The following is an 18,443-nucleotide window of genomic DNA, read 5'->3' on the forward strand; positions in this document are numbered from 1 at the left end:
TCGAAAATGGCAGCAAAGAGGGCTGGAACTCGTTCTTGAGTTGGTTTTTCGTGTTTGTGCGAGGAAGAAGAAGAGGATGGGTGCAGGAATAAGTGGAGGAGGGCCACCATGGGCCAACGAGGCAGGGGGCGCGCCCTCCACCCTCGTGGCAAGGTGGTTGGCCCCATGGTGTGTTCTTTGTTCCATAAATCCTCAAATATTATAGAATAAATCATATTTAATTTTCAGGGCATTTGGAGAACTTTTATTTTCGAGGTATTTTTATATTGCACGGATAATCAAATAATAGACAGAAAATTATTTATTTTTACTTTATTTGAACTGAATAACAGAAAGTATAGAGAGGGTACAGAAGGTTGTGCTTCTAGTTTCATCCATCTCATGCTCGTCAAAAGGAATCCACTAACAAGGTTGATCATGTCTTGTTAACAAACTCATTCCGATTAACATGAAACCGGAGAAATTTCGAATAACACTAGGTTACCTCAATGGGGATATGCACATCCCCAATAATAATTATATCATATTTCTTCTTGACAGTAGAATGAGGAAATTCAAAACCTCCAAATATAATCGATGGAATTTTTCTGATAGAATTGATACTATGAACTTGAGGTCGTTTCCTCGGAAAGTGTACCGTATGCTCATTACCATTAACATGAAAAGTGACATTGCCTTTGTTGCAATCAATAACAGCCCCTGCAGTATTAAGAAAAGGTCTTCCAAGAATAATATACATACTATCGTCCTCAGGAATATCAAGAATAACAAAGTCCGTTAAAATAGTAACGTTTGCAACCACAGCAGGCACATCCTCACAAATATCGACAGGTATAGCAGTTGATTTATCAGCCATTTGCAAAGATATTTTAGTAGGTTTCAACTTATTCAAATCAAGTCTACGATATAAAGAGAGAGGCATAACACTAACACCGGCTCCAAGATCACATAAAGCAGTTTTAACATAGTTTATTTTAATGGAGCATGGTATAGTAGGTACTCCTGGATCTCCAAGTTTCTTTGTTATTCCACCCTTAAAAGTATAATTAGAAAGAATGGTGGAAATTTCAGCTTCTGGTATCTTTCTTTTATTTGTAACAATATCTTTCATGTAATTAGCATAAGGATTGGTTTTGACCATATCAGTTAATCGCATACGTAAAAGGATAGGTCTAATCATTTCAGCAAAGCGCTCAAAATACTCATCATCCTTTTTCTTGGATGGTTTAGGAGGAAAGGGCATGGGTTTATGAACCCAGGGCTCTCTTTCTTTACCATGTTTCCTAGCAACAAAATCTTTCTTATCATAATGTTGATTCTTGGATTGTGGGTTATCAAGATCAACAACAGGTTCAATTTCTACATCATTATCATTACTAGGTTGAGCATCATTATGAACATCATCATTAACATTTTCATTAGGTTCATGTTCATTGCCAGATTGTGTTTCAGCATCAGACATAGAGATACCATTTGGATTATTAGGTGGTTCGGCAATAGGTTCACTAGAAGTTTGCACAGTTCTATCATTTTTCTTTTTCTTCTTTTTAGAAGAACTAGGTGCATCAATTTTATTTGTCTGAGAATCTTGCTCAATTCTCTTAGGGTGGCCTTCAGGATACAAAGGTTCCCGAGACATTCTACCAGTTCTAGTAGCCACTTTAACAGCATAATCATTTTTCTTACTATTCATCTCATTGAGCAATTCCTTTTGAGCTTTAAGTACTTGTTCTACTTGAGTGGTAACCATAGAAGCATGTTTGCTAACAAGTTTAAGTTCACTTCTAATATTAGCCATATAATCACCCAAGTATTTAATCATATCAGCATCCTGTTTTAATTGTCTACCAGAATAAGCATTGAAGTCTTCTTGCTTAAACATAAAATTATCAAACTCATCCAAGCATTGACTAGCAATTTTAGTAGGAGGGATTTCAGCTTTATCATATCTATAGAGAGAATTTACCTTTACTACCTGTGTCAGGTTATCGAGGTCTGGAGGTTCTTCAATAAATAAAGGATTAAGATCATATGTTTCTTCAATAGGCGGTAAATTAAGACCATGTATTTCTTTAATAGGAGGTAAATTCTTAACATCTTCAGCTTTAATACCTTTTTCTTTCATAGATTTCTTTGCCTCTTGCATATCTTCGGGACTAAGAAATAGAACACCTCTCTTCTTCGGAGTTGGTTTAGGAATAGGATCATTAATTGGAGCAGGAGCTGGCTCAGGAGGTGCTCAATTATTTTCATTTGTCAACATATTATTCAATAAGATTTCAGCTTCATCCGGTGTTCTTTCCCTGAAAAGAGAACCAGCACAACTATCCAGGTAATCTCTGGAAGCATCCCTTAGTCCATTTTAAAGATATCAAGTATTTCATTTTTCTTAAGAGGATGATCAAGCAAAGCATTAAGTAACTTGAGAAGCCTCCGCCCAAGCTTGTGGGAGACTCTCCTCTTTACTTTGCACAAAGTTGTATATTTCCTTTAAAGCAGCTTGTTTCTTATGAGCAGGGAAATATTTAGCAGAGAAGTAATAGATCATATCCTGGGGACTACACACACAACCAGGATCAAGAGAATTAAACCATATCTTAGCATCACCCTTTAATGATAACGGAAATATTTAAAGATATAAAAGTAGCAAGATCTTTCATCATTAGTGAACAGGGTAGCTATATCATTTAATTTAGTAAGATGTGCCACAACAGTTTCAGATTCATAGCCATGAAAAGGATCAGATTCAACTAAAGTAATTATATCAGGATCAACAGAGAATTCATAATCATTATCAGTAACACATATAGGTGAAGTAGCAAAAGCAGGGTCAGGTTTCATCCTAGCATTTAGAGATTGCTTATTCCATTTAGCTAATAACCTTTTGAGTTCATATCTATCTTTGCAAGCTAAAATAGCTAAAGAAGCTTCTTGATCAAATAAATAACCCTCATGAATAACAAGTGATTCTTCATCATCACTTCCATCTTCATAATCAGATTCAATATTTTCAATCTCTCTAGCCCTAGCAAGTCGTTCCTCGAGAAAATCACTAAGTGGCATAGTAGTATCAGGCATAGAGGTAGTTTCATCATAAGTATCATGTATAGCAGAAGTAGCATCATCAATAACATGTGACATATCAGAACGAATAGCAGAAGAAGGTTTAGGTGTCGCAAGGTTACTCATAACAGAAGGTGAATCAAGTGCAGAGCTAGATGGCAGTTCCTTACCTCCCCTCGTAGTTGAGGGATAAATCTTGGTTCTTGGGTCTTTCAAGTTCTTCATAATGATAAGTAGATATAAATCCCAAGTGACTCAAAGAATAGAGCTATGCTCCCCGGCAACGGCGCCAGAAATTAGTCTTGATAACCCACAAGTATAGGGGATCGCAACAACTTTTGAGGGTAGAGTATTCAACCCAAATTTATTGATTCGACACAAGGGGAGCCAAAGAATATTCTCAAGTATTAGCTACTGAGTTGTCAATTCAACCACACCTGGAAACTTAGTATCTGCAGAAAAGTGTTTAGTAGCAAAGTAATATGATAATGATGGTAACAGTAAAAAAAGAGTAATGAAAGCAAAGTAATATTTTTGGTATTTCATAGTGATTGTGACAATGGCAACGGGAAAGTAAAATAAGCGTAAACCAGTATATGGAAAGCTCGTAGGCATCGGATCAATGATGGATAATTATGCCGGATGCGGTTCATCATGTAACAGTCATAACATAGGGTGACACAGAACTAGCTCCAATTCATCAATGTAATGTAGGCATATATTCCGAATATAGTCATACGTGCTTATGGAAAAGAACTTGCATGACATCTTTTGTCCTACCCTCCCGTGGCAGCGGGGTCCTAATGGAAACTAAGGGATATTAAGGCCTCCTTTTAATAGAGAACCGGAACAAAGCATTAGCACATAGTGAATACATGAACTCGTCAAACGACGGTCATCACCGATAAGTATCCCGAATATTGTCACTTCGGGGTTAACGGATCATAACACATAATAGGTGACTATAGACTTGCAAGATAGGATCAAGAACATGCATATATTGTGAAAACATAATAGGTTCAGATCTGAAATCATGGCACTCGGGCCCTAGTGACAAGCATTAAGCATAGCAAACTCATAGCAACATCAATCTCAAAACAGAGTGGATACTAGGGATGAAACCCTAACAAAACTAACTCGATTACATGATAATTCTCATCCAACCCATCACCGTCCAGCAAGCCTACGATGGAATTACTCACGCACGGCAGTGAGCATCATGAAATTTGTGATGGAGGATGGTTGATGATGATGACGGCGACGAATCCCCCTCTCCGGAGCCCCGAACGGACTCCAGATCAGCCCTCCCGAGAGGTTTTTAGGGCTTGGCGGTGGCTCCGTATCGTAAAACGCGGTGATTTCTTCTCTCCTATTTTTTTCTCCCTGAAAGCAATTATATAGAGTTGGAGTTGGAGTTGGGGGGTCTCCAGGGGGCCCACGAGGTAGGGGGCGCACCCTAGGGGGGGCCCACCCTCGTGGCAAGGGTGTGGGCCCCATGGTTTTCATCTTTGGCGAGGATTTTTTATTATTTATTGTATGATATTCCATGGAGTTTCAGGTCATTCCGAGAACTTTTGTTTTCTGCACATAAAACAACATCATGGTAATTCTGCTGAAAACAGCGTCAGTCAGGGTTAGTTCCATTCAAATCATACAAGTTAGAGTCCAAAACAAGGGCAAAAGTGTTTGGAAAAGTAGATACGATGGAGATGTATGAATCGGCCGTTTTATTTTTCGGCTGAATGGGCTCTAAAGCCTCGTCGTCGAATTTAGGACAGCAGCTTGCGCTTTGGATAGCTCTTTGTGTGGCGACTGCCGCCATACTTTTCTTCAGTGTCAAGCACTTTGTTCCATCTGCTGTTGAGCGTATTCTGCGCAGCTTTAAGCCTTTGCTTCTATTTCTTCGGGCTCCTCGCGGTGGCAATAAGCCTTCTATGGAGGTTCTCTTGTTCCAAGTGCTTTTCCGGGATGATGTGTGCATCGTCGTCCGGACTGTTCTCCTCTCCGGAGATAGGTTGATGAGCTTTACCCTCGGTGTCGCCGTGATCGGACAGTGGCTCTATACTATGTTCGCCGTCCGCTGGCTCATCCTGCTCCATCGCTGGGTCCGTGTGGTCGCTGTTTCCTTTGGAGTCGACCGGGGTATTATTCTTTCTTACATTGTTATCGCTGTTTTTGCCGAGGCAGGATTTGGAGCGGCGCCTACGTCGTCGCTTTGGTTGCTTCTCGAGGGGACTATCCTTCGCTGCATCCTCCCGTTCCTCGTCGTTGTTTTCTGTGGGTGTATCCACCATGTATATATTGTTTTGTGAAGTGGCTATCCAGCGCCCTGTGGGCGGTGGTTCCTGTTTCTCTCCTGCATCATCGTCCATACCGTCGATGTCTTCGGTTAAGTCGTCGATAGTGGCTATTAAGTGGGTGGTGGGTGGGGAACGAATTCCTTCGTCGTCTGCTTCCCACTCGAGCCGGACATAGTTCGGCCGAGGATCTCCTGATAAGGAGAGAGACCTCAAGGAATCTAGCATATCGCCCAAGGGCGAGTGCTGAAAAATATCTGCAGAGGTAAACTCCGTGATCGGTGCCCAATCAGATTGGATAGGCACGGACGCAGGAGGTTCAGAGCCTGTGGCCGGGGATGAATCCAAGGGTCCGGTAACACAGGTCTCATAGGAGGTGAAGTCAGTATTTGGCTCTATCGCCGCTAAGTGTGTGGCTTCCGTCGCGGGGTCCAACCACCCATCCTCGGACGACACGATCTGCTCCAGATTGAGAGCCGGAGTAGGCACATGTGTCATCTCCCGAACACCGTACGACGGCGGAGCTAAGTCATGCTCATTGTGACTGTGCGGCGCACCTGACCTTGGCTCGAATCCGTCGAAAATCAAGTCTTCGCGGATGTCGGCAGTATAGTTCAAGCTTCCAAACCTGACCTGATGGCCAGGGGTGTAGCTCTCGACCTGCTCCAGATGGCCAAGCGAGTGGGCCCGCAGTACGAAGCCACCAAATACGAAGATCTGTCCGGGGAGAAAAACCGCACCCTGGATCGCATCGTTGCCGACGATCGAGGGAGCCATCAAGCCTTTGCCGTGACGGCACAATGGAACTCTCAATGAAAGCACCAATGTCGGTGTCAAAACCGGCAGATCTCAGGTAGGGGGTCCCGAACTGTGCGTCTAAGGCTGATGCTAACAGGAGGCGGGGGACACAATGTTTACCCAAGTTCGGGCCCGCACGATGGAGGTAATACCCTACTTCCTGCTTGATTGATCTTGATGAGATGAGTATTACAAGAGTTGATCTACCACGAGATCGTAGAGGCTAAACCCTAGAAGCTAGCCTATGATTATGATTGTTGTTGTCCTACGGACTAAACCCTCCTGTTTATATAGACACTGGAGGGGGCTAGGATTAGACAGAGTCGGTTACAAGGGAGGAGATCTACATATCCGAATTGCCAAGCTTGCCTTCCACGCAAAGGAGAGTCCCACCCGGACACGGGACGAAGTCTTCAATCTTGTATCTTCATAGTCCAAACGTCCGGCCAAAGTATATAGTCTGGCTATCCGAGGACCCCATAATCCAGGACTCCCTCAATCGTCAGACAAACGCATTTAATGCGCTACCGACGTGCCCCTCTTGCTTTATTGTGGACGACAAAGAAGCTCGTCCCAGCTGTCATCGCCTCGCCTGGCTCCGACGCGCGTCCAAGCTGACGAGGCGTTCTAGCGCCATGTTGGCTGGCTGCTGGGCTGGCGCGGTGGTGGAGCCTTCACAAAGATCTGCATGCCACCACGCAGGTACTTGCTGGGTTGGTGTAGAGGCCGCGCGTTGCCACGCAGATGCCTGCCCAGCTGGTCGAGCTGGCAGCTGTATGGAAGCAGCAGTGGAGTCTTGGCAGACGCGGGCCTGGTTGTGGCCCCGCAGGCATCCTCGGCAAGGGTATGGCTGACGGCCCGACAAGGGTCTCGCTGCGGCACCGCAGTCGTCCCCGGCAAGGATCTTGCCGGGGGTCTCGTGGATTTCTTTGGCAAGGATCTCGCCAAGGATCGTCGTCTTCTGGCTATCATGTGATCTTGCATATCTATGATCTCTACAAAGATCTGCATGCCACCATGGAGGTGCCTCCCGAGCCTTGGTTATAATATGGTTGATGGTGTTGTAACCCCTTGGGCTAAAGGGTGGCGCGCTCTGCTAGCGTCAGGCAAGTTTCCTCGGCAAGGATCTTGCCGAGGCTGCGGAAGCCACCCCGGCAACGGTCTTGCCGGGGGAGTCCACCTCGCCCTCTTGCTCTCTTTGCGCCTCTGGTCTTGGCATTGCTTTGGTCGTCTTGTGCTTCGACTTCCCTCCTGTGCCCTGCTTAGTGTGGCCATGGGCGCGGTCCTGACTGCCCGTGCACAAGTAAAGGGGTGCAAAAGGAGAGCCCCTACTTTTGTACACCGCAGGAGCCCCCGGGCCTGGGCCACACATAAGTGCGACGCATTGTTGTGCTAGGCCCAGAACAGTGCGCAGGCAGGTGGGGCTGATTTTAATCGCACTAACTTCTACGTCCGCTGCGCTTCCCCATGACCCGCGTTGAACGCGCGACGTGGGGGCGGGGGGTCATGCGTGGGGCAGTTTCTGCAGACATGCGTCACATCGTGGTAAAGAGGTGGCTCGCGCCTTCCCCGTAAAAAGGAGTAACCGCTGGCGCGCTGCTCATTTACCCCCTGTGCCTTCTCAAATCTCGGAACCGCCGTCCCCTTCTTCTTCTTCCTCAAGCCCTTGCTCTGGATCACCGCCGCCGCGTTTTCGCTGCCCTTTCTCCTCCACCTATCGCAGCCGCCATGGCACCCAAAACCAGAAAAGGAAAAGGAGTGGCCAAGGATGCCGGGGGAACGGAGCCGCCGGAGAGCGAGTCGGCGGTGCGGAGGACGCAGCTCGCCTACTTTCCCCCGATAGTCGACGCGGTCTACCTCCGGGACAACTTCAAGCCCCTTTGGGGGTGCAAGACGGGGGGAGCGTTGACGGGGCTTCCGGCCACGCGCGTCATCCCCGCCGATTGGGCCAAGGCTGCCCCGAATCGGTACCCATTCTTCGTCGACTACTTTTCCTGCGGCCTCTGCCCCCCTTTCCCTGATTTCTTCAACGATGTTGTGCACACCTATGGCTTCCATCTTCTGGATTTCACTCCAAATGCCGTGGCGTGCATGGCTCTTTTTGCCCATCTTTGTGAGGGCTTCGTCGGAGTGCTTCCCAGCACGGCACTCTTCCACCACTACTTTTATCCTTGGATCCAGAAGGGAGGCGCCATATCCGGTTGTGTCACTTGGATCCCAAGGTCCCTTGAGAAGGGGACATATCCGGAGGGCGCTTAGAAGGAGAGGTAGGAGGAGTGGCGGAGCAGGTGGTGCTGTATTGAGGAGGAGGACCCACGGGAATTTTGCCAAGTTCGCCAGACGCCGCCAGTTCGCAGAGATGACTGGGGCAACGTCAATGCCTAGAACGGGAGGCTCATGGTCGCCACCACCAGGATCCACCGCCTCGCCACTGTCGGGCTCACCCTGGAGATGATTGGGGCAGATTTCATCCGCCGCCGAATCGCACCACTGCACAACAAGGGGAGGCCGGCCTGGCTTTTTAGCAAAGCGGCTGATATCATGAGACTTCGCCCCGGCCTGAACCACAACTTCACGGTGACGGGGCACGCCCATTTCTGCCAGCGGCTGTTTCAGCTCAATGTGACTCGCGACGGCAGGGCCGAGAGGGCCGGCAAGGCCGCGAAGGCCGGCAAGGTCGCCATGGGGCCCTTGTTCGGGTTGCCGGCGAGGGTGGTCCCGCTGAGCAACAACTCTCGCCAGACTGACATCATCGCCATGATGTCGGACTTCAATACGCACGGTCTTCACTCGAATTGGGCCGATCCAGGGGAGGATCAGGAGCAGGAGTTCTTCGATGCCTTGGTGGAGAAGTACATCCGCAAGGAGCTGCAACTCACCCAGGACACAACCCAAGTGGAGCTGGACTACATCGCCGCCAGGGCGGCAGAGGTGGAGCTCGCTAAGGAGGCCGACAATGCTGGCGGTGTGGAGGACGAGGCCGCGGCGGCCGCAGAGGAGAAGGAGCTTGCCCATTGGGTGGAATCCGCTGGGGAGACCAACAGCGCCGGCACCGGGGCCCCTCTCATCGAAGATGACGTCGATGAGTCGTCCGAGGAGGAGGCTGAGGCTGTCAAGCCCCTGGCCACGGGGAGAGGGCGTGTCCTACGGCGGCCCGTCTTTGGAGAGCCGGTCCGCCCTGGCAGGACTGCACAACTGCAACAACCTTTGGAGGTGTCCATGTGTTAGACGAGGGCTGCGGTGGCGGGGAAGGCGGTGAATGTTGCGGTGGTGAAGAAGAGAGCAGCTACCCCTTCTCCATCCAAGCGTCCCGCAACTCCACCTGCTTCTCCTCATCCCGCAGGCGATGACACGGAGGTCTTCTTCGACCTCGGGTATCTTAGCCCAAGGAGGAAGAGGAAGGCCACGGAAGAAGAGGCGGAGGATGAGTAAGTGTCTCGTCTTTTGTCATGTCCGTCCCCTCGGACTGTGCCAGTTTCCTTGATTTGTCTTCATCTTTGCAGGCGTAGGGAGACGCTGGCCCAGAGGGTGGTGAAGAGGGCCAAGGCCTCGGCGGACGGCCAGCCCCCGGCGGGCACCTCGAGTACACTGCTGGTGGTGGTGGAGAGCAGCCCGGAGAGCAGCCCCCGACGCAGCCCCCAGCGTGCGTTCATGACTTGCTCCCCATCGACGTGTGCTGGGGCACGATTTCTTGGTGCTGACCTTGATGTGGTTGCAGGAGGAGAACGGCAGCAGCAGGAGCCACTGAGGGCCACCCTCAACACGCCGCCCCCATCGACCATTTCGCCCCGAGGGGCGTCCCTGGCAAGGGCGCCAAGCACCGAGACCATGCACACGGAGGAGGAGGAGGTGAACCCGGGCGCCGGCGGCTTCGTCCCGGAACCAAATGTTGGTGGGGAGAGGGCCACTTCGTCCCAGCTTGGCATGGGTGAGTATTTTGCCTCCCGTTCCTGCTGGTTTTTCTTCTTCCAAATTTTGATCTTGGCTCCGCCTCATTCTCCTTCTCGGTACCCAGATCCTTCCTCGGTGGACCGAGAGGACGTTGTCGGTGTCAAAACGGGCGGATCTCGGGTAGGGGGTCCCGAACTGTGCGTCTAAGGTGGATGGTAACAGGAGGCGGGGGACACGATGTTTACCCAGGTTCGGGCCCTCTCGATGGAGGTAATACCCTACTTCCTGCTTGATTGATCTTGATGCTATGAGTATTACAAGAGTTGATCTACCACGAGATCATAGAGGCTAAACCCTAGAAGCTAGCCTATGATTATGATTGTTTTTATATCTATCGACTAGCCTGACCCTGGTTTATATAGTGCACCAAAGGCCTAGGATAACAAGAGTCCTAGCCGAATACGCCGGTGGGGGAGGATTCCTTGTCTTGACCACCAAGTCTTGTGGAATCTTCCTTGTATGTGGCAGCTGTCCGCACTGGCCCATGAGTATACGGCCATGGGGGTCCTCGGCCCAATCTAACTGACCGGGAGACGACGTGGTGAGTACCCCTAGTCCAGGACACCGTCAGTAGCCCCTGAACCGGTCTTCAAGTTGGGGATGCTCCTCGGTTCTTCCGAACTGTTCTTTGTCTTCGGTCGTCGGTCTTGAAAACTAGTTCAACAAATCTTCCCATCTTCTATCTTGAGGATTGCCGAGCTAAATCTGAAAATCTCACACGTCGGGTATCCGAGGAGCCCTTTAAGTCTTCGGCTTTATCAATGCCTTGTTATTTTATGCCACACCTCGGGTTTGAAGTTGTTCCCGGGTGGCAGCGTCCTCTTGCGTCCGTGCTCCAATGCCGGACTGCATTCGAGGTATCTTTTGCAGCCGCGCACCAACGCCGGACCGCTTTCCGAGCTCCAGCGCCGGAATGTATCTGAGCTCCAATGCCAGACTATGTCCAAACTCCAACGCCGGACTATATCCGAGGTGTCATATCACCTTGGTTCAAAATAGTCAAAGGAGTTTAGTCGAGCTTAATGCCGGAAATGCCCTCTATGGAGCCAACCACTCGCGCCTGAGCTTTTAGCCGGACTGCTTCCGAGGTGGTGCACCGCCCCGACTGTGGGTCGATTTTTTGTCAATATTTTTTATTGGTGCAATTTATTCTCTGCCAAGATATATAGCCAGAAGCCCTCAAGGTGTGTATCGGTCTAAAACCCGAGATGCACCTGAAGGACGACGTAAGACTGCTGATCCCAGTAGCCGCTGAGACTCAGGTTGATTTGCAAAATCGGCCTGAGGATCAAGTCCTAGCTCGACAGAATACTTCGGGACACAAAAAGCGGCGTGCTTAGTCCTCGAGACTCGGGTTGGGTGCGGCTGACCAACCTGAGGATCAAAATCTCCTAGGAAACTGTATTGCACTTAAAATTTTCTGCATTGGACATGCAATGCAGTAGCCCCCGAGACACTGGTCGGGTGGCAACACCAGATCAGGGGATCGATGTGCCCCTTTAATATTTGTAAATAATAAGCCCAAAGCCCAGTAGACCCCGAGCCATAATGCGGGAACGGGTGGCCGAATTAAGGATTGATATCCATAGTAAAATCACAAATTATGTGTAATGACTCTATGTATCCATGTACTTTACATCATTAATGCTCGGATCCGCATTGTACAAAACTTTGTTGACCGACCATCAGCTTCCACCTCCTCGGCCAGTAGCCGAGGAGTGTTTGTCTTACTTTATAAATCCTTTATGAGGACAAAGATTTACGACAAACAAGGAAATCTGGCCATACTGTTTTATAAACAAAGGTACGCAGAGAGATATGTTATATTACTGTTTAACATAAGAAATGTCTTCCAAAGAAAATAGTCCCGCTATCAGTTCCTTTCTTTGGGTTGTTATGCTAAGCATGATCATGAAACCTCAGCTCTAATGTAAGAGCAAAATATTGAGGATTTAGTTTGGGAGGCCAGTTACTAGCCCCCGGTAGTGTTTGGCCACAGTCGAGGTCAGGCCGTAAACACTTCGGCCAATGTTATGAATGGCCCGTCATTTAACACAGTCATCGGATCGCTCACCAGTTTACGCTTACTGTGACCGTCATTTTTCGGCTTTCTCCACTGAGGTGCTTAACCATGTGAGCTGGAAGCACAATCCTAGTGGTTCTCCCTTTGCACACCAAGCCGAACAAAGCGGAACGTAGGAGGCAAGCGCAGGAGCCGGGCAACCCAACTATTGACCGAAGACCCAATTTGAAACCGATGCATATATAGCAATATCCGAGAATGCTTTTTGCCGAATCTCTAAAGGTGTCCGACATTGCACTGCGAGACTTGTGCTGAAAACACACAAATAGTTTGACAGTGCCATAAGCTTGGAAAACCAAAAAACGTCAGTAAAAACTTGACATCTGAACAAGATCAAGTGTCCGGTGCCAATCCAAAAATAGGAAAGAAAAATTGTGCTTCTGTCGTGCTTGAACATGACACATCCGATCTCAAGACTTCACGCGAGTCAGCCTACGGCTTCAAGCTCCTTATCCCAAAGGCGGAGTACTTCTCCGAGGCCAGCTTAGCAAACGAAATTCAAGCGGCTTTCAGAGAGAAGACAGGCTATCCGGCCATTGACCATAAACTCGAGTCGAAAAGGAGCGGTAGAAAAAGACTTTGCAACGACCAAGAAGAAAACACATTTACTATAAAACATCTCATATAAATTTTAAGATCCCCCAAGTGACTTGGGTAAAAGAATTTTATGTATAATGATTGTATGTACTGAAGTACTTATATCATATCTGTGTTCACCCGAACTTTAAACGCGTCTTAACCGACCGTCGGCTTGTCCCTCTTCGGCCAAGGGCCGAAAAGTGTCATGTACTCCACCTGTCGAGAGTATCGACGGTGTTTCCGATGACCAGGCAATCAGGCCATAAGGCTGTAATAGACAAAGCACGCTCAGGGAACTCATGCTATATTACTGACGAAGTGTAAGAAGCATCTTTGAAGAAAATAGTACCCCCACCGATACCTTTCTTCGGTGCTCATTATTACTATGAGACTTGTGCAATAGATTTTTTGTACTCATGAGTTCCGTTGTGTGCCGACCATGATTGAAAACAATAAGAGCGCTAGCTTTCGGCTACACCCAGTCTGAGGTCAGAGCTCGGATGACCCGGTCGTGTCAATCACAGAGGTGCTCCCTTTACTCCCTAGTCGAACAATCGGGAATGTAGGGGTAAGCACAGGAGCCAGGCAACCCAGCTTGCAAATCGCTTAGGTTAATATGGTGCATATTGTGGCATAATACACGAACAAGGAACGAAGCCGTACAAGTATAATCATATGCAAGAGGAAAAGCTCCATCAAGGGAGCCCCAAAATAAACGGGGTATTTGAATATGCGTGTCATAAACAAAGTTTTGACAAGGAACTTTGTCACAAAAAACTTTGTGCCGAAAAGTATAATGCTTGGTCGAACCGAACAAAATTTAAAACTGAAAGTTTTTGAGCATGAAAGCAACTTAGCTTGTTAATGTGCTTGGTGTTGATGACGCGATTCGGGCTTGTGGCGGGACGAAGACGCCCATTAATCTGTGATAGATCCGACAAGGTTCGCAGTCCTCGGCATGGCCGAGGTCCCAGCCCCCAGGACCGAGGTGTCTGAGCAAGGAGTTCGGCACTCCGGAGTAGTGACCACCTAACGCAGTCAAAATCGATTACCTGCACACATAAAACAGTGCGGTCCAGGAAATAATATATATATATATATATATAGAGAGAGAGAGTAGCACTATTCTGATCCCAGGATCAGAATAGTTATTTGGATCACGATCAACCCTATATAGGGCCCGATGCACTTGTTCCCGAACTCCCCGAACCTGTGCAAGAGAAAAAAAGACACACCCACTCTTCCACCACTTCCACCCGATGCCCAACCTCCACCGATCTCGCTGCCGCCCCCCGCTTCCCCTGCCTCCTGGCGCCGCCGCCCCCACCGCTTACCCTGCCACACGGCGCCGCCGCCCCCCGCTTCCCCTGCATCCAGGCGCTGCCGCCCTCCCGCTTCCCCTGCCCCGAGGCGCCGCTGACCCAACCTCCCGCGTGCCACCTGACTTCCTTCCCCCGCCGCCCCTTGCTCCGGTGGGCCTCCCACCGCTACCAACCGGCGTCGGAACCGTCCCTCGCCCTGGATCACACCGCCGCCACTGCCCACGATGAGGATCGCGCCACAGGCACTGTCCCACGATGGGGATCGAGCCGCAGGCACCGTCCCACGATGGGGATCGCGCCACTACAAACGCATCGCCCCACCTCCCATCGTCGGGATCCTGCCGCCGCGCGACAACCACCGGGATCCTCCCACCGTGCGACCTTCCTGCACCTGCCACCGTGAACTTCTTCCACCCTCCACCATGACCTTCTTCCCTCCCCCGCCTCGATCCTGACATGGCTCCATGTTTCATTGATGTTGTAGGCGGTCGCTACTCACGCCGCACGCGTGTGGCGGTGGACGGACGCGATGGTTTCCTTCGACATGAACAACCGCAAAGAGTACGTCACTTCTCAGCCGCCCCTCTCCCTGTGTCTCCTCCTAGCATGATTCATGTGTCGTTCGTTGTGAGATTGGGAGGTGTTTGCTCTCTCGCATCCTATAAATTATTCATCTCACATTTGGCCCCGTCTGCTGCTCTGGTGTCGAAACCCGTAGGAGATTGAGATGGTTGTTTCGCTTTTAGAGACTACGATTGATCCAATGACGATTCGCGTCTTGGTTTCCATGAATTCTGCTCCATATTTTACAATCCAATGGGTTCACTGTGCAAGTTAACAATACTGGTTTGGTGTGTAGAAGCTTGCTCAAATTCAGTGATGTTCTGTCTCAGGGTTTGCTTAGTGTGAATTATTCGCCGTTGGTATGATGTCGTTGCATTAATGCTTTTGGTCCATTGTGTAAGTGTGGCAAACTATTCTTCTATCATTGCCTCTATGTAGAATTACAACAATGTGATTTCTCATGTTTCATGTTTGGCAGACAAATATGTTGAAAATCAACTAACAGTTGCGAGTATGACATTGTTCAGAATAAGAACCATTCATGTTATTCGGTGTTTTAATGCTTGGTCATTGGTTGATGTACACATTTTTAGGAAGTTATAATCAGGAGGCAACATCTAATAGTTGCTAAATGCTAAATATAATAGTTGGTGTACAAATTCTTCTACGCTGAATTTTACAGTCTGATGGGTTCACCGTGCTAGTTAATAGTACTGGTTTGGTGTGTTGAATCTCTCCCAAATTCAGCAATGTCTTGTCTCAAGGTTTGTTTAGTTCCATTGGTATGATTGTGATGTCCTTGCATTAATGTTGTTTGTCCACTATTTAAATGTGGCAGACTATTTTTCTACCATTGCCTCCGCGTAGGATTAGAATAGTGTAATTTCTAATGTTCGCTTTCAGGACTTGACTCTTGGTTTTAATGAGAAGGTGGCTCGTTGGATGTTGTTGCTGTGGATGACGATAATCTCGTTCTCCATAGGATAATGAAGAAAGACATAGTAAGGCGTTTGTTTTGTGGCTATCTTTCCGTTGTTGGTGTGTTATGAATTTGATTGATGTTCCGTGGTTTGCAAGGAGAGGGGACGAGGATCATGTGCTCACCGTGCAACACGGCGTCACCTCTTCGCTCCGGAGCGTCGGGATTCTTGCTAGAGAGCATTCAGTGTCGGATTTCCTAATGTGTATTGTCCTTCTTTCATTTGTGGTCCACTGTTTGCTGTTGTTCGTTTACAGGTTTGGAAGGCAGACATGCTGCTAACCTGACTTTATGTTGCACAAGAGCTTCACGTCGTCTGAATTCAATGGTGTTACTGCCATGGAGATCGGTGTTGGGACAGGTGATGGCTTGTTATGAAATTTAGTGAATGAGAAAATTGTGTTGTGCTTGTACAACTGTGTAGTTTTTTATTTTTTATTTGTTTTTGTGAATGTCAAAATGTTGAGTCCGAGAAGTTCAAGTATGTTAGTTTAAACTGTATTATTGAGATGCTCCAACTGGTTGTAGGAGTGCATTGAGAAACAGAGTGAAAACATCTTTAAAAATGGAAGCTCAGGAGGATCAAAAAAGAATAAGAAGAAAGAAAAAGCTCACACTTCCGTCGTTGATATTTACAACGACAAACAAGTAACAAGTTCATGTTTGTCAACCATTGAAGTTCATGTATATGGTAGCTGATGATTGTTGTGTGCACTCAGGGGAGCACAAAAAAATGCAGTTGACGGAGGGCCATGGATGTTGAACTTATGTGCAGTTAGTGTGGCGTGTGTCTCAAAAAAAATTGTGTTCAGAAAAACAAAAACAATAAAGAAACAAAAAGAGACAAACCCAATGATTTTTGTAGGAAAAATCCCGAGAAGTTCAAATTGTTCAAATATGGAAGCTCAAAATTGTTAAAATAAATCCAAAATTTTCTAGTACTCGCCTCCCACCTCTTTTCTCGCGATATAAAAATATAGAACCTCACTCTTAAAACAAAAAAATAAGGAATTTCACACACAAACTTATATGAAAAGACCTGGATATGCTTGAAAAAGAAATAAAAACTGAAGTTTTCAACTTAAAAATAAACTCATGAAATTCCTTATAGCGACAAACACATCGGTTTTATTTTCCACATTTATAAATTAAAGACACAGAAATTCAAAATAAAAATGTTGAGAAGTTCACATTAAATTAATGGTGTAGTTCGACGTTTAAAACATCTTAGATTTTTTTCATTACTAAATAACGAAAAGTGAGAAGTTCAAAGAAAAAATAGAGCAAATTAAAATTTATAAAAAAGGATGTTCACTGTTTGTAAATAAAAAAGACTAGAAGTTCAAATTTAAATAAGAGACTGATTCAATATAACAAAGAAATAAAATCGTGACGTTCAAATTAAAGTTAATAAAAGTATGAAGTTCAATTTTTAAAAGATGTTGGATGCTTATTTAAAAAACATTTTTTCCAATAATAAAACTTAGAAGTTCAAATTAAAATAGCAGAGAAATTCAAAGTTTATAAAAAATAATGAAAATCTCGTTACTAAAGAATAAAATGAAGAAGTTCAAAATAAAATAAAAGGAACAACTAAAAATGTTTAAATAGAAATGTCTTGTTTTAAAAAGAAGCAGTTCAAACTAAACTAATGAAGCGGAGCGGTCCTAATTAAAAATTGAAGTTGTTTCATGCTTATAAAAATCTCAGATTTCCACCAATACTAAAGATTACAACCAAGAAGTTCAATATTAAAAAATGGATCGATTTAATGTATATAAAAAACTCAAGTTTCTCGTTAGTAATGAATAAAACCAACAAGTTCAATTGGAAAAAGTAGAGCAGTTTGATATTTATTTGAACGAATCAAAATTTTCCACTTACTAAAGGACAAACAAGTTTGATGTTTCTAAAAAAACTCCAATTTTCACATTTCTAAAAAACACACAAATTAGTTCAAATAAAAAAGTTAGAGTGGTTCGATGTCTATAAAAACTCATATTTTTTTTGTTACTAAAGCAAAACAGAAAGAAGTTCAAATTCATAAGTGCTAGAAGTTCACGTACTACATGGTGTGTGTTTTCATATGAGAATTGGAATAAAAATTGAAGTATAAAAATTAGTTGAGGTGCTCGGCACAGGAAAGTTCAGACATTTTTCTGAGAGAGGTAATCGGCATGGTGTATCATTTGTGAAACTCCCGATGAAAGGCAGACAAATTACGAACAAAAAATACGTGGTAGAAGTTCAAAGTGAAAATGGTGGGATGTTCAACTACTACACAGAATGCATTTCAGATGAGAATAAAATGAATAAAAAACTAAAAGCCTAAAAGGTTTGTTGCAAGAGGTTCATGTCCTCCTCAAGGTGCAGTTCAAGATCTCTAGTACGAGACATATGACCTTTAATTACATGTTAAAAACAAGCAAAAAACAATGTTGTTTTCGCCATTGTTAAGACTGGTCTAAAAAAGAAATGAATTTTGTAACGATTGTCTAGATGAAAAAGTTGCTCCTATTCATAAGCTTTCCAACAGTATGTTATATGGTACATTCCGATAAATGGTTTGAAAGTTTGACGTATACCATTAGAAACACATTTTACCACATTCAAAAATATTTTTTGAACCGTCACGAGCATGAAAACTGATTAATACGGGAAAGTTGCGTGTTTTCAACAGCTTTCCATTGGTATATCATTTGCTCAATTCTGGAAACTGCTTTGGGAGTTACGAACAAAAAACAACATGTCAAAAATAGAGTGAAGTTCAAATAGACATGTCCCAGAAGTTCAACTACTTCACGCAG

The sequence above is a fragment of the Triticum urartu genome, chromosome 3 (genome assembly GCF_003073215.2).
Source record: "Triticum urartu cultivar G1812 chromosome 3, Tu2.1, whole genome shotgun sequence".
NCBI lineage: Eukaryota > Viridiplantae > Streptophyta > Magnoliopsida > Poales > Poaceae > Triticum > Triticum urartu.